Raw genomic sequence first — 14,857 nt, forward strand, 5'->3', positions numbered from 1 at the left:
CTGAGCTCCTTTGAAGAACAGTGAGTGTGTATCTGTCACTAAGGACCACAAGCTTCGGCCTATTGATTCAGGACACCCAGATCTGGAGTCCTCCTTGATCATGGACTTTCATCTTCACACTGGGGCTCTGCAGTGGGACGTGTAGGATGGGGAAATGGATGTAGAACATTTGCCAATGTTCTGTTTTACTGAGTTCTGACATCAATGGTAATATATTGAAGTACTTTATATTTATTAAATTAATGATTTGTTTGTTTTTGTTTGGATATCTACTATGTGTTTGTTTGAATATGATGACACCATTTCTCAAGATGGCATAATGCCATGGATTTATTCATCACATGAATGGATATCTCATTTTTAGGATTACTGTTGTGCAATGGCAGGAAACCTTATCTATCAGATCTATATTGAGAAATGTATGAAACATTGGCAAGATGATGGGGTACACTGTTATCTGTTACAGCCCCTTGGTCCATATCTTTATTGCACAAGCTAAAACAGTGTGCATTTTCATAAAATTGGCTTGTGTGCAGCCCAACATATGCTCACACTAAGACCATACATACATTACACACTCCGAGCAACAGCAAGTGATATCATGCTGATATGAATCAGTATTCCTGTTCCTGAGGGGGAACGGGATTTGAATACCATATGCTCAAGTCACGCACCTTCCTGTTGTTTCTTTGCTGTGCTGTACTGTTGTTCCCACCATGGACAACATGGCCCTGGACAACATGGCCCTGGACAACATGGTTCATGATTTAATGTTGCCCTCAGGCACAAGCCAAAGCACTCTCCATCAACTCAAATCATCCTTTGCTTAGTTCATTTTCAGAATAAACCCTTTAGACCAAATGCACAGTCAGTTGCCGGTATTGCTAACCCTGATGCATACTGTATCTAGCGGTATTGATTTCAATGGTGGATGTCTCCTTTAAAATATTTATGCAGGGAGAATGACTGGTTTTAAATGAGCACTGCAAAGAGTACATAATCTGAGGTATTTATTTTGCATTCACCACTGACAAACATGGGCTTTAAACACTACGGTACAATGGGTGGAAGGTAATGCAGGCTAGTCTATTGCCCTGCTGTGTATTCCCTAAACCACTGGATGATTTTGAGGTCATAGATATATTTTATTTCTAAAAAGAGAATTCATTGCATGCTTACTTCTGTTGTTAAGATGTGTTGTACATTCCTTTGGTGTACGTTATGCTGATAGGCAAGCCTGCATTTGCACAAACCTCTGTTCATGTTGTGGATGCTCTCTTTATCTTGCATTTAGGCCAATAAATCCAGTCAACTGCATGATAGTGTCTGTGATGTCTCATCCTTGTGAAAAAAAAGTGGAAATATTCGCCCCTATTCTTCTTCCATGTTTTTTGAAAAAAAACTAAATAAAGCTTTAGTATTTATTGCCATTTGATTTGATCGTTATTCTTTCATTCGATTCAGGTTATCAGGTTGTGAGAAATTACAGCGTACCATTTGGGGGTGGTAAGACAATATCGGATAATATGTTGCTACAATAGAATTTATCACAGATTTCCATTACATCGGCCCCTGTGAGCCCCACATCTGACTCAAAGCACTTACTGATGATGCCTTTAAACCACCAGAGAGATGGAGTGACATCCCCTGTTCATTTTCTGGGACCTATAACATGTTTTTTGCCTTGTGGTTCAATTTAAATGGGAAAGATGAATACAATTGAGAGAGGAATGCAGCAGTCTTTTGAGAGACGCAATCTCTGCTCTCGTATGATTTCCCCGGTGTGGCGTAAGCTTTGGACGGGATACTCCATGCACACACTCACCGTGGCCGGGTCAGTGAGGATGAGGCTGTATAGCGTCAGTACATGTAATGGGGGTGAAGACTGTCCTTCAGACAGTTCCTTTCATTCAACGGCTATTGTGCAAGAGCGCTGCATAGCGGCTGTTTCCATGGTGACAGGGATTTGTGAGAATACCTATGTTTGGAGGAAACCAGGGACAGAGGGACAGAGTGGAGGGGGGGGCTCGGTCGATGGCTCGGTCCGGAATAGAGTGAAGTTTTCCTTTAAAGACTTTTATTTTTCTAAACAGAAGCCTTGACTGACTGTTGTTCAATGCCCTCACAAGGCCAGATAGAATCCACAAGCCACCCCAGCTGAGCTCTATGCTCGAGGCTAAGGCTTTGCTGGCTAAAGATGCTTCTTAAAGTCTTACTGTAAAAACCCTACTCCTTCCATCACATGGTTGTAAAGAAGTTAATTTTTAAACCTCATAACTGCCGGGCAAAGTAGTGGTAACATTGATAAAACATAATGTTGGGGTTGAAGTGGTATCCTGGAAAACGAATATCCCACAATCCTGATGCTGCTCTGCCCACTATTTGAGAGGTATTGGATTCCTCCAGCAGGCATGGCTGTAGGGAAGAGTGGGGTAAATTGAGCATTATTTTATATTCTGCATCACTCCGTCAAGGGAAATATAGTATTCTTTCCCACAAAGATATATAAATATATTTCAGGATCCTGTGTTCCTATACAGAAAGTAATACAGTGCATTCGGAAAGTATTCAGATTTCCACATTTTGTTACGTTACAACCTTTTTTCCCCTCATCAATCTACACACAAAAACAAAACACTTACAATTGACCAGGGCAGCTCTAGCAGGGCAGAAATTTGACAAACTGACTTGTTGGAAAGGTGGCATCCTATGACAGTGCCACATTGAAAGTTACTGAGTGTATGGGGTAAGATGAGCCGCCTACCTAACACTTTGTTCTGATTACCACTTTTTCCATGTGGTTTCTACCGTCTCGGACTCCATGAAATGATGAGCTCTTCCCAAATATCTGGTCAAATTATACATTTTGTGTATGGCTTCCTAGAAACAACGGTGGCTGAACTTACCCCTTTGGCTCAACTTACCCCACTCTCCCTTACTGTTCTCCTGTCTATATTAGCAAGGATAATGAAGCTGAGTGGACCCATTCCTCTGTAATGGGGAAACACTCTCATCTCTCTGCAGACCCTTTGTGGCCTGATTTACAGCCCCAGATTCTTCAAAGTAGGGTGGCTTTGCCTTGATGACAGCTTTATACACTCTTGGCATTCTCTCAACCAGCTTCATGAGGTAGTCACCTGGAATGCATTTAAATTAACAGGTGTGCCTTGTTAATTTGAGGAATTTATTTCCTTCTAATGTGTTCGATCCAATCAGTTGTGTTGTGAAAAGGTAGGGGGGGGGGCAAGAACAGCTCAAATTATCAAAAAGAAATGACATTCCATCATTACTTAAAACAATGTCAAGAACTTTTTACGTTTCTTCAAGTCAAATTGAATAAACTTTCTCTCGTGAGGACCGCCACAGGAAAGGAAGACCCAGAGTTACCTCTGCTGCAGAGGATAAGTTCATTAGAGTTACCAGACTCAGAAATCAGAAATTCCGGCGCCGACAGAGATGGCCGCTTCGCTTCGCGTTCCCAGGAAACTATGCAGTATTTTGTTTTTTCTTACATTGTTACCCCAGGAAATATTTAGTTTGATTGGATATAAGCGCAACGTCAACCCACCAACATTACGACCAGGAATACGACTTTCCCGAAGCGGATCCCCTGTTTGGTCCACCACCCAGGACAATGGATCGAATCCCAGCCGGTGACCCAAAACAACGGCACCGCAGAAGGGGCAGACGGAGCGGTCTTCTGGTCAGGCTTTACAGACGGGCACATCACACACCGCTGAGCATACTACTCGCCAATGTCCAGTCTCTTAATATCAAGGTAGACAAAATCTGAGCAAGGGTGGCCTTCCAGAGAGACATCAGAGATTGTAACGTTCTTTGTTTCACGGAAACATGGCTCACTCGGGATATGTCATCAGACTCGGTACAGCCACCTAGCTTCTTCACGCATCGCACCGACAGAAACTAACATCTCTCTGGTAAGAAGACGGACGAGGGTGAATGGATTATGATTAACGAGACATGGTGTGATCATAACAACATACAGGAACTCATACAGGAACTCAACTCCTTTTGTTCACCTGACCTAGAATTCCTTACAATCAAATGCTGACTGCATTAACTACCAAGAGAATTCTCTTCGATCACAATCACAGTCGTGTAAATCCCCCTCCAAGCAAACCCATCGACGACCCTGAAAGAACTTCATTTGACTCTATGTAAACTGGAAACCACATATCCTGAGGCTGCATTTACTGTAACTAGGGATTTTAACAAGGCTAATCTGAAAACAAGGCTCCCTAAATTTTATCAGCATATCGAATGCGTGACCCAGGCTGGCAAAACCCTGGATCATTGTTATTCTAACTTCCACGACGCATATAAATCTGACCACGACTCTTTTGTTGCTCCCAGCCTATAGACAGAAACTAAAACAGGAAGCGCCCGTGCTCAGGTCTGTTCAACGCTGGTCCGACCAATCGGATTCCACGCTTCAAGATTGCTTCGTTTACTTGGACTGGGATATGTTCCGCATAGCGTTGGACAATAACATTGATGAATACGCTGATTCGGTGAGCGAGTTTATTAGAAAGTGCATCGGTGATGTTTTATCCACAGCGTCTATTAAAACATTCCCCAACCAGAATCCGTGGATTGATGGCAGCATTCGCGCAAAACTGAAAGCGTGAACCACTGCTTTTAATCAAGACAAGGTGACCAGAACATGACCCAATACAAACAGTGTAGCTATTCCCTCCGCAAGGCAATCAAACAAGCTAAGCGTCAGTATAGAGGCAAAGTAGAGACGCAATACAACGGTTCAGACACGAGAGGTATGTGGCAGGGTCTACAGTCAATCACGGACTACAAAAGGAAAACCAGCCCCGTCGCGGACCACAATGTCTTGCTCCCAGACAAACTAAACAACTTCTTTGCTCGCTTTGAGGACAATACAGTGCCACTGACACGGCCCGCTACCAAAACCTGCGGGCTCTCCTTCACTGCAGCCAATGTGAGTAAAATATTTAAACGTGTTAACCCTCGTAAGGCTGCCGGCCCAGACGGCATCCCCAGCCGCGTCCTCAGAGCCTGCGCATGTCTGCTGTTCCCACATGCTTCAAGAGGGCCACCATTGTTCCTGTTTCCAAGAAAGCGAAGGTAACTGAGCTAAATGACTATCGCCCCGTAGCACTCACTTCCGTCATCATGAAGTGCTTTGAGAGACTAGTCAAGGACCATATCACCTCCACCCTACCTGACACCCTAGACCCACTCCAATTTGCTTACGGCCCCAATAGGTCCACAGACGACGCAATCGCAATCACACTGCACACTGCCCTAACCCATCTGGACAAGAGAAATACCTATGTAAGAATGCTGTTCATCGACTACAGCTCAGCATTTAACAACATAGTACCCTCCAAACTCGTCACTTAGCTCTAGACCTTGGGTCTCGACCCCGCCCTGTGCAAGGTGCAGCAGCACCTCTTCAACCTCAGGAAGTTGAAGAAATTCGGCTTGTCACCAAAAACACTCACAAAATGTTGTGTCACAACCGAAACAAACAACAAATGCATCCAACAAGTTTGCAGAGTCACAAACTTGATGTAATCATACTAAACTTTTGATTACTTTAATACACATATCAATTCATTTGTACCAACACCTTTGGTCCCCTAAAATGTGGGGACTACAGCATGCACAAAAAGTGCTGTAATTTATTAATGGTCCAGCCGATATAGATTAAAGTTGACAAGCTGAGAGTCTGCACTTTAACCTTATACTCATTGTATCATTTAACATCTAAAGGGCTAGAGTACAGAGTCAAAACAACAACAACATTTTCACTGTCCCAATACTTTTGGAGCTCACCGTACGTACAGAGAACTTATAACATCACTCTCTCCCTATCTCTTACACACAGACGCACGCACGCACACACACACACCTCCACTAGCATCCCTTGGCTATCAAGACTTGCTGAGATTGCAACTCAAAGGTATAGTAGTTCGAATATGATGGGAGTGAAGATATACAGAATCTCTATAATGTAGGCCCTATGTTTTATTTTCTAATTCCAATGCATACTGTAGTTATTTTATATTCTAGTGACAAATGGTACGGGCAGTATTCCAAAACGTTATCCGTGATCTGAAAGGAGCAGCAATTGCATGCTATATAACTTTGACTGCCACCAGTCTTTGGCAGACAATTTCTGTTAGAGTCAGTTGGCAGTCATCAAAGTAGAGTGATGAGAGAGTATAGTTTACAGAGCGAAGACAGCTCCGCGGGAACAACCCTGACGACAGGAGATACATCAGTTTGTCTCCTATCTAACGGATGGCTATATGGCGCATAGACTTTTAGTTGAGGCAAATAAACCCACAGGAATAAAGCATTGTCAACCTATACTGTCTGAAATCTTTATTTTTAATTGAGGCAAATAGACCCACAGGAATATAAAGCATTATCAACATATACTGTCTGAAATCTTTATTTTTACTTGAGGCAAATAGACCCACAGGAATATAAAGCATTATCAACATATACTGTCTGAAATCTTTATTTTTACTTGAGGCAAATAGACCCACAGGAATATAAAGCATTATCAACATATACTGTCTGAAATCTTTCTTTTTAATTGAGGCAAATAGACCCACAGGAATATAAAGCATTATCAACATATACTTTCTGAAATCTTTATTTTTACTTGAGGCAAATAGACCCACAGGAATATAAAGCATTATCAAAATATACTGTCTGAATCCTCTCTCTATCTCCCTCTCTCACTCACTCTCTTTTCAAGCAGACCACCATAGTCCACGACCCGTGCCCAAGATTTCCAAGGTAACCTGCCAAAATGACTATGGCCCTGATGTACTCACATCTATAGCCATAAAAGGCTTTGAAAGGCTGGTCATGGCTCATATCCTTCGTAGCTCAGTTGGTAGAGCGTGGCGCTTGTAACGCCAGGATAGTGTGTTTGATTCCTGGGACCACCAATAAGTAAAATGTTCGGACGCATGACCGTAAGTCGCTTTGTATAAAAGTGTCTGCTGAACTGCAAATATTATATCATTCTGAACCCACCTCAATTAGCATACCAGATCTACAGATGATGCTATCTCTATTGCACTAGACACCTCCCTCAACCATCTGGACAAAAGGAATACCTCAGTGCCTTCGGAAAGTATTCAGACCCCTTGACTTTTTCCACATTTTGTTACGTTACAGGCTTATTCTAAAATGGATAAAATAGAACATTTTCCTCAGCAATCTACACACAATACCCGATAATGACAAAGCGTCATCAAAAACAGAAATACCTTATTTACATAAGTATTCAGACCCTTTGCTATGAGACTCGAAATTGAGCTCAGGTGCATTCTGTTTCCATTTCTACAACTTGATTGGAATCCACCTGTGATGCTACCCTGAAGAAGGCAGAAGGATGCCTAAACGTTTACCCAGTAAATTACTGGGAGTTTATATATGGAGTGTGCGACTCTCTTTATTTTTATAGCTTAAAATTCAATTGATTGGATGTAATTTGGAAAGTCACACACCTGTCTATATAAGGTCCCACAGTTGACAGTGCATGTCAGAGCAAAAACAGTCATGAGGTCAAAGGAATTGTGCGTAGAGCTCTGAGACAGGATAGTGTCGAGGCTCAGATCTAGGGAAGGGTACCAAAACATTTCTGTAGCATTGAAGGTCACCAAGAACACATTGGCCTCCATCATTCTTAAATGCAAATTAATTACTTAAAAATCATACAATCTGATTTCCTGGATTTTTGTTTTAGATTCCATCTCTCACAGTTGAAGTGTACCTATGATAACATTTACAGACCTCTACATGCTTTGTAAGTAGGAAAACCTGCAAAATCGGCAGTGTATCAAATACTTGTAATCCCCACTTTATATATATATATACAGTGCCTTGCGAAAGTATTCGGCCCCCTTGAACTTTGCGACCTTTTGCCACATTTCAGGCTTCAGACATAAAGATATAAAACTGTATTTTTTTGTGAAGAATCAACAACAAGTGGGACACAATCATGAAGTGGAACGACATTTATTGGATATTTCAAACTTTTTTAACAAATCAAAAACTGAAACATTGGGCGTGCAAAAATATTCAGCCCATTTACTTTCAGTGCAGCAAACTCTCTCCAGAAGTTCAGTGAGGTTCTCTGAATGATCCAATGTTGACCTAAATGACTAATGATGATAAATACAATCCACCTGTGTGTAATCAAGTCTCCGTATAAATGCACCTGCACTGTGATCGTCTCAGAGGTCCGTTAAAAGCGCAGAGAGCATCATGAAGAACAAGGAACACACCAGGCAGGTCCGAGATAATGTTGTGAAGAAGTTTAAAGCCGGATTTGGATACAAAAAGATTTCCCAAGCTTTAAACATCCCAAGGAGCACTGTGCAAGCAATAATATTGAAATGGAAGGAGTATCAGACCACTGCAAATCTACCAAGACCTGGCCGTCCCTCTAAACTTTCAGCTCATACAAGGAGAAGACTGATCAGAGATGCAGCCAAAAGGCCCATGATCACTCTGGATGAACTGCAGAGATCTACAGCTGAGGTGGGAGACTCTGTCCATAGGACAACAATCAGTCGTATATTGCACAAATCTAACCTTTATGGAAGAGTGGCAAGAAGAAAGCCATTTCTTAAAGATATCCATAAAAAGTGTTGTTTAAAGTTTGCCACAAGCCACCTGGGAGACACACCAAACATGTGGAAGAAGGTGCTCTGGTCAGATGAAACCAAAATTGAACTTTTTGGCAACAATGCAAAACGTTATGTTTGGCGTAAAAGCAACACAGCTGAACACACCATCCCCACTGTCAAACATGGTGGTGGCAGCATCATGGTTTGGGCCTGCTTTTCTTCAGCAGGGACAGGGAAGATGGTTCAAATTGATGGGAAGATGAATGGAGCCAAATACAGGACCATTCTGGAAGAAAACCTGATGGAGTCTGCAAAAGACCTGAGACTGGGACGGAGATTTGTCTTCCAACAAGACAATGATCCAAAACATAAAGCAAAATCTACAATGGAATGGTTCAAAAATAAACATATCCAGGTGTTAGAATGGCCAAGTCAAAGTCCAGACCTGAATCCAATCGAGAATCTGTGGAAAGAATGAAAACTGCTGTTCACAAATGCTCTCCATCCAACCTCACTGAGCTCGAGCTGTTTTGCAAGGAGGAATGGGAAAAAATTTCAGTCTCTCGATGTGCAAAACTGATAGAGACATACCCCAAGCGACTTACAGCTGTAATCGCAGCAAAAGGTGGCGCTACAAAGTATTAATTTAAGGGGGCTGAATAATTTTGCCCGCCCAATTTTTCATTTTTTGATTTGTTAAAAAAGTTTGAAATATCCAAAAAATGTCGTTCCACTTCATGATTGTGTCCCACTTGTTGTTGATTTTTCACAAAAAAATACAGTTTTATATCTTTATGTTTGAAGCCTGAAATGTGGCAAAAGGTCGCAAAGTTCAAGGGGGCCGAATACTTTCGCAAGGCACTGTATATTTATATACAGTATATCACAAAAGTGAGTACACCCCTCACATTTTTGTAAATATTTTAGTATATCTTTTCATGTGACAACACTGAAGAAATGACACTTTGCTACAATGTGAAGTAGTGAGTGTACAGCTTGTATAACAGTGTAAATTTGCTGTCCCCTCAAAATAACTCAACACACAGCCATTAATGTCTAAACCGCTGGCAACAAAAGTGAGTACACCCCTAAGTGAAAATGTCCAAATTGGGCCCAATTAGCCATTTGCCCTCCCCGGTGTCATGTGAGTCGTTAGTGTTACAAGGTCTCAGGTGTGAATGGGGAGCAGGTGTGTTAAATTTGGTGTCATCGATCTCACAGTCCCTCATACTGACTGGTCACTGGAAGTTCAACATGGCACCTCATGGCAAAGAACTCTGAGGATCTGAAAAAAATAATTGTTGCTCTACATAAAGATGGCCTGGGCTATAAGAAGACCAAGACCCTGAAACTGAGCTGCAGCACGGTGGCCAAGACCATACAGCGGTTTAACTGGACAGGTTCCACTCAGAACAGGCCTCGCCATGGTCGACCGAAGAAGTTGAGTGCACATGCTCAGCGTCATATCTAGAGGTTGTCTTTGGAAAATAGACGTATGAGTGCTGCCAGCATTGCTGCAGAGGTTGAAGGGGTCGGGGGTCAGCCTGTCAGTGCTCAGACCATACGCTGTACACTGCATCAAATTGGTCTGCATGGCTGTCGTCCCAGAAGGAAGCCTCTTCTAAAGATGATGCACAAGAAAGCCCGCAAACAGTTTGCTGAAGACAAGCAGACTAAGGACATGGATTACTGGAACCATGTACTGTGGTCTGATGAGACCAAGATAAACTTATTTGGTTCAGATGGTGTCAAGCGTGTGTGGCGGCAACCAGGTGAGGAGTACAAAGACAAGTGTGTCTTGCCTACAGTCAAGCATGGTGGTGGGAGTGTCATGGTCTGGGGCTGCATGAGTGCTGCCGGCACTGGAGAGCAACAGTTCATTGAGGGAACCATGAATGCCAACATGTACTGTGACATACTGAAGCAGAGCATGATCCCCCTCCCTTCGGAGACTGGGCCGCAGGGCAGTATTCCAACATCATAACGACCTCAAACACACCTCCAAGACAACCACTGCCTTGCTAAAGAAGCTGAGGATAAAGGTGATGGACTGCCCAAGCATGTCTCCAGACCTAAACCCTATTGAGCATCTGTGGGGCATCCTCAAACGGAAGGTGGAGGAGTGCAAGGTCTCTAACATCCACCAGCTCTGTGATGTCGTCATGGAGGAGTGGAAGAGGACTCCAGTGGCAACCTGTGAAGCTCTGGTGAACTCCATGCCCAAGAGAGTTAAGGCAGTGCTGGAAAATGATGGTGGCCACACAAAATATTGACACTTTGGGCCCAATTTGGACATTTTCACTTAGGGGTGTACTCACTTTTGTTGCCAGCGGTTTAGACATTAATGGCTGTGTGTTGAGTTATTTTGAGGGGACAGCAAATTTACACTGCTATACAAGCTGTACACTCACTACTTTACATTGTGGCAAAGTGTAATTTCTTCAGTGTTGTCACATGAAAAGATGTACTCAAATATTTACAGAAATGTGAGGGGTGTACTCTTGTGATAATGTATATATATTTATAAAAAACTGTTTTTGATTTGTTCATTATGGGGTATTGTGTGTAAATTGATGAGGGGAAAAAACAATTCAATTCATTTTAGAGTAAGGCTGTAACGTAACAAAATGTGGAAAAAGTAAAGCAGTCTGAAAACTTTCCAAATGCTCTGTATGTAAGAACGCTGTTCATTGACTACAGTTCAGCATCCAACAGCATCGACCCTGGGACTGAACACCTCCCTCTGGATCCTAGACTTCCTGACAGGCCGCCCCAGGCGTTGAGGGTAGGCAACAACACATCCTCCACGCTGACCATCAACATGGGGGCCCCTCAAGAGGGTGTACTCATTCCCCTCCTGTAATCTCTGATGTGTTGGGGGATTATTCAGATATGGATCATGCTTCAATATTGTGGGTTGTCTTATCACAAAATGGTATTCTGTTGGCTATTGCGTCATTTCATTGGGGATGTTTTACAAAAAATCTGATAAGGTCTGATAAAATCCCAATATTAAAACCAATTTAAATTCATATTTGAATGACCAACCTCATTTAACATTTCAGGAGCAGGCGTATTTGCCCATAAAAAATTAAATGGTGGCGCATCTTTGTTGCTTTATCTTCTAAACTGACTTAACCTTCCCTTTCAAATGCCAGAGCAGCAATCAGCCATGGACAAGATAGAAAGACATATTAGTGTGGGGTCTTAGATAAGCGCTTTGAAAGGTTCATTTTATTTCCCATCTTAAAAGTTCAGGGTATTCATTTCTTAATCAGGGGGCTGAATCCCGGGACATATAATTAGCTCTATTAACCAAGCCAACCAGCTATGGCTTCAATAGAAATTACTACAGTGCCGTGGAGGTTAGTTATTAGACCATCACTAGATAGCAGTGTTCAAAGAGAGAAAGACTGGCTCTATTCCAATCAGTAAAGCACAACCTGAATTCATAATGTTGTAAATACAGTACACTTGTCTGAACTCTCTCCATCGATTTCATTCCTGTTGGCAGCTCAATACTGGCAATCATTATGTACTGAACAAAAATATAAATGCAACATGTAAAGTGCTGGTCCCATGTTTCATGAGCTGAAATAAAATATTTCTGAAATGTTTCATTTAATGCACAATTTGTTTACATCCCTGTTAGTGAGCATTTCTCCTTTGCCAAGATAATCCATCTACCTGACAGGTGTGGCATATCAAGAAGATGATTAAACAGAATGATCATTACACAGGTGGACCTTGTGCTGGAGACAATAAAAGGTCACTCTAAAATGTGAAGTTTTGTCACAAAGCACAATGCCACAGATGTCTCAAGTTTTGAAGGAGCATGCAATTGGCATGCTGACTGCAGGACTGTCCACCAGAGCTGTTGCCAGATAATTTAATATTCATTTCTCTACCATAAACCGCCTCCAGTGTTGTTTTAGAGAATTTGGAAGTACGTCCAACTCACAACTGCAGGCCACGTGTAACCATGCCAGCCCAGGATCTCCACATCCAGCTTATTTACCTATGGGACCGTCTGAGACCAGCCACCTAGACAGCTGATGAAACTGAGGAGTATATCTGTCTGTAATAAAGCCCTTTAGTGGGGAAAAACTCATTCTGATTGGCTGGGCCTGGCTCCCCAGTGGGTGGGTCTGGCTCCCTAATGAGTGGGCCTATGCCCTCCCAGGCCCACTCATGGCTGCACCTCTGCCCAGTCATGTAAAATCCATAGATTAGGGCCTCATTTATTTATTTTAATTTAATTATTTCTTTATATGAACTGTAACTCAGTAGAAATGATTGAAATTGTTGCACGTTGGATTGATATTTTTGTTCAGTATATTTGTTCAGAAGCAAATATAGACCTTTCTGTGGTCTGCAGTTAGGTGGGATAGAGGGCTGGTCGTGGGTTACACAGAGGGATTTTAAAAACTTTTTTGGGCTAGTCATTACAGCTATTGCATTCGTGTGGCTGTAAATAGTGGATATTGAGAAGAAAAATGGAGGGTATACTTTTCCCACAGCACATGGTGCATAAGGGAGAGAGATGAACCGGTCACAAGAAAGTACTAATGTGCTGTAACGCGACCATTCTGTCTTTTTGTGAATAAATAATCTAATTGAGGTACCAAATGAGATTCACCTCCAATGGTTTTCTGTCTCTGTTGCTTATAAATGGGCTTAATTTTGTCTGTCCTGGTCCTATTCTCTCACCAGATGACTAACACTACTGGATGCGTAACGTGGGCAGGCATTGGAAAAATAATTTGTTGTAATCAACAATAAACAATAGTATTCGCATAGGTAACTTGAGAACCAATGTTCTGAGCTTCTTGTTGGTCCCTCAGCACAGATAGTTGTCATAGTGTTGTAAATAGTAGGAGAAAAGCTCACCTTTCAATCAAATAAATGAATGTAATTCAAGGTTGCTGCTGCTGTAGGTTTGTTACATGGAAGCAATTTACAATCAGAAAAAGAAAGCCACTTTAAGGTCGATTTATAGTCTACAGTAACTGTATGTATAGTATGCATGTAGGCTTGTTGTATGTATGATTGGACTGATCTGATTTTTAGAACTATAGTAATTGGGCCTTGACTTGTGTGATGGACATATAGGATACATCTTTCTCTCAGTTGACTCACAACATGCTTCTGATATTCATTGATTTGCAACTGCAGCACAATGTTTTCAATACATGGATGTTCACCTTGTCTTTTTTTGTTGTTGTTTTTTTGTTGTTGAATTTTTCCCCCATTTTCTCCCCAATTTCGTGGTATCCAATTGTTTAGTAGCTACTATCTTGTCTCATCGCTACAACTCCCGTACAGGCTCGGGAGAGACGAAGGTTGAAAGTCATGCGGTCTCCGATACACAACCCAACCAAGCCGCACTGCTTCTTAACAGAGCGCGCATCCAACCCGGAAGCCAACCGCACCAATGTGTCGGAGGAAACACCGTGCACCTGGCAACCCACGGACCTCCCGGTCGCTGCCGGTTACGACAGAGCCTGGGCGGGAACCCAGAGTCTCTGGTGGCACAGCTGGCGCTGCAGTACAGCAGCTACTCTTCCTGGGGTCCACACAAAACATGAAATATGGCATAATAAAGAAATCAATAGACAAGAACAGCTCAAGGGCAGAACTACATATATTTAAATGATTAACAATGATTATGCATTCTATCTGCTGCGCATGGTTATAGTCCTACTGGAATTGGTTCATTTACAGTATGCTGTGGAAGGCTACATGTGATGTGTAGACCAGTATTGTCAGTGTGCATCTCCCTTGGATTGCAGAAAAGCCCTGACCAGTAGCAGATCCCTCCCTGAAGAGACAACATTAATCAATGACCATATAACCTTAGCCAATTACAGTCTCACCTCTGCCCTTAGACTAGCCTCATCCCCCCCCATCAGCTCTTACTGTGACCTAAATGAAGGCCAATCCTGACCTGTGACAGAATTTTAAATGAAGGTACTGCACTCACATTAAATTAGCATTTCTGGTTGGTTACAATATGCTGCAGTGTGTGTAGTAATGCATCCCAGAATAAGCCACAGTTTCACTATGCTTAGTTGGGAAGAGGTATTACATATTTTTTGTTGAACAATCCTATCATAATCAAATGATGAGAGTATTGAGCAAATGTAGGTAGTCCCAGAATCCATTGTGTCCACATGACAGCATTCAATGTAATATTTTTCTCATGG

Source organism: Oncorhynchus clarkii, chromosome 6 (assembly GCF_045791955.1).
Source record: "Oncorhynchus clarkii lewisi isolate Uvic-CL-2024 chromosome 6, UVic_Ocla_1.0, whole genome shotgun sequence".
Taxonomy (NCBI): Eukaryota; Metazoa; Chordata; class Actinopteri; order Salmoniformes; family Salmonidae; genus Oncorhynchus; species Oncorhynchus clarkii.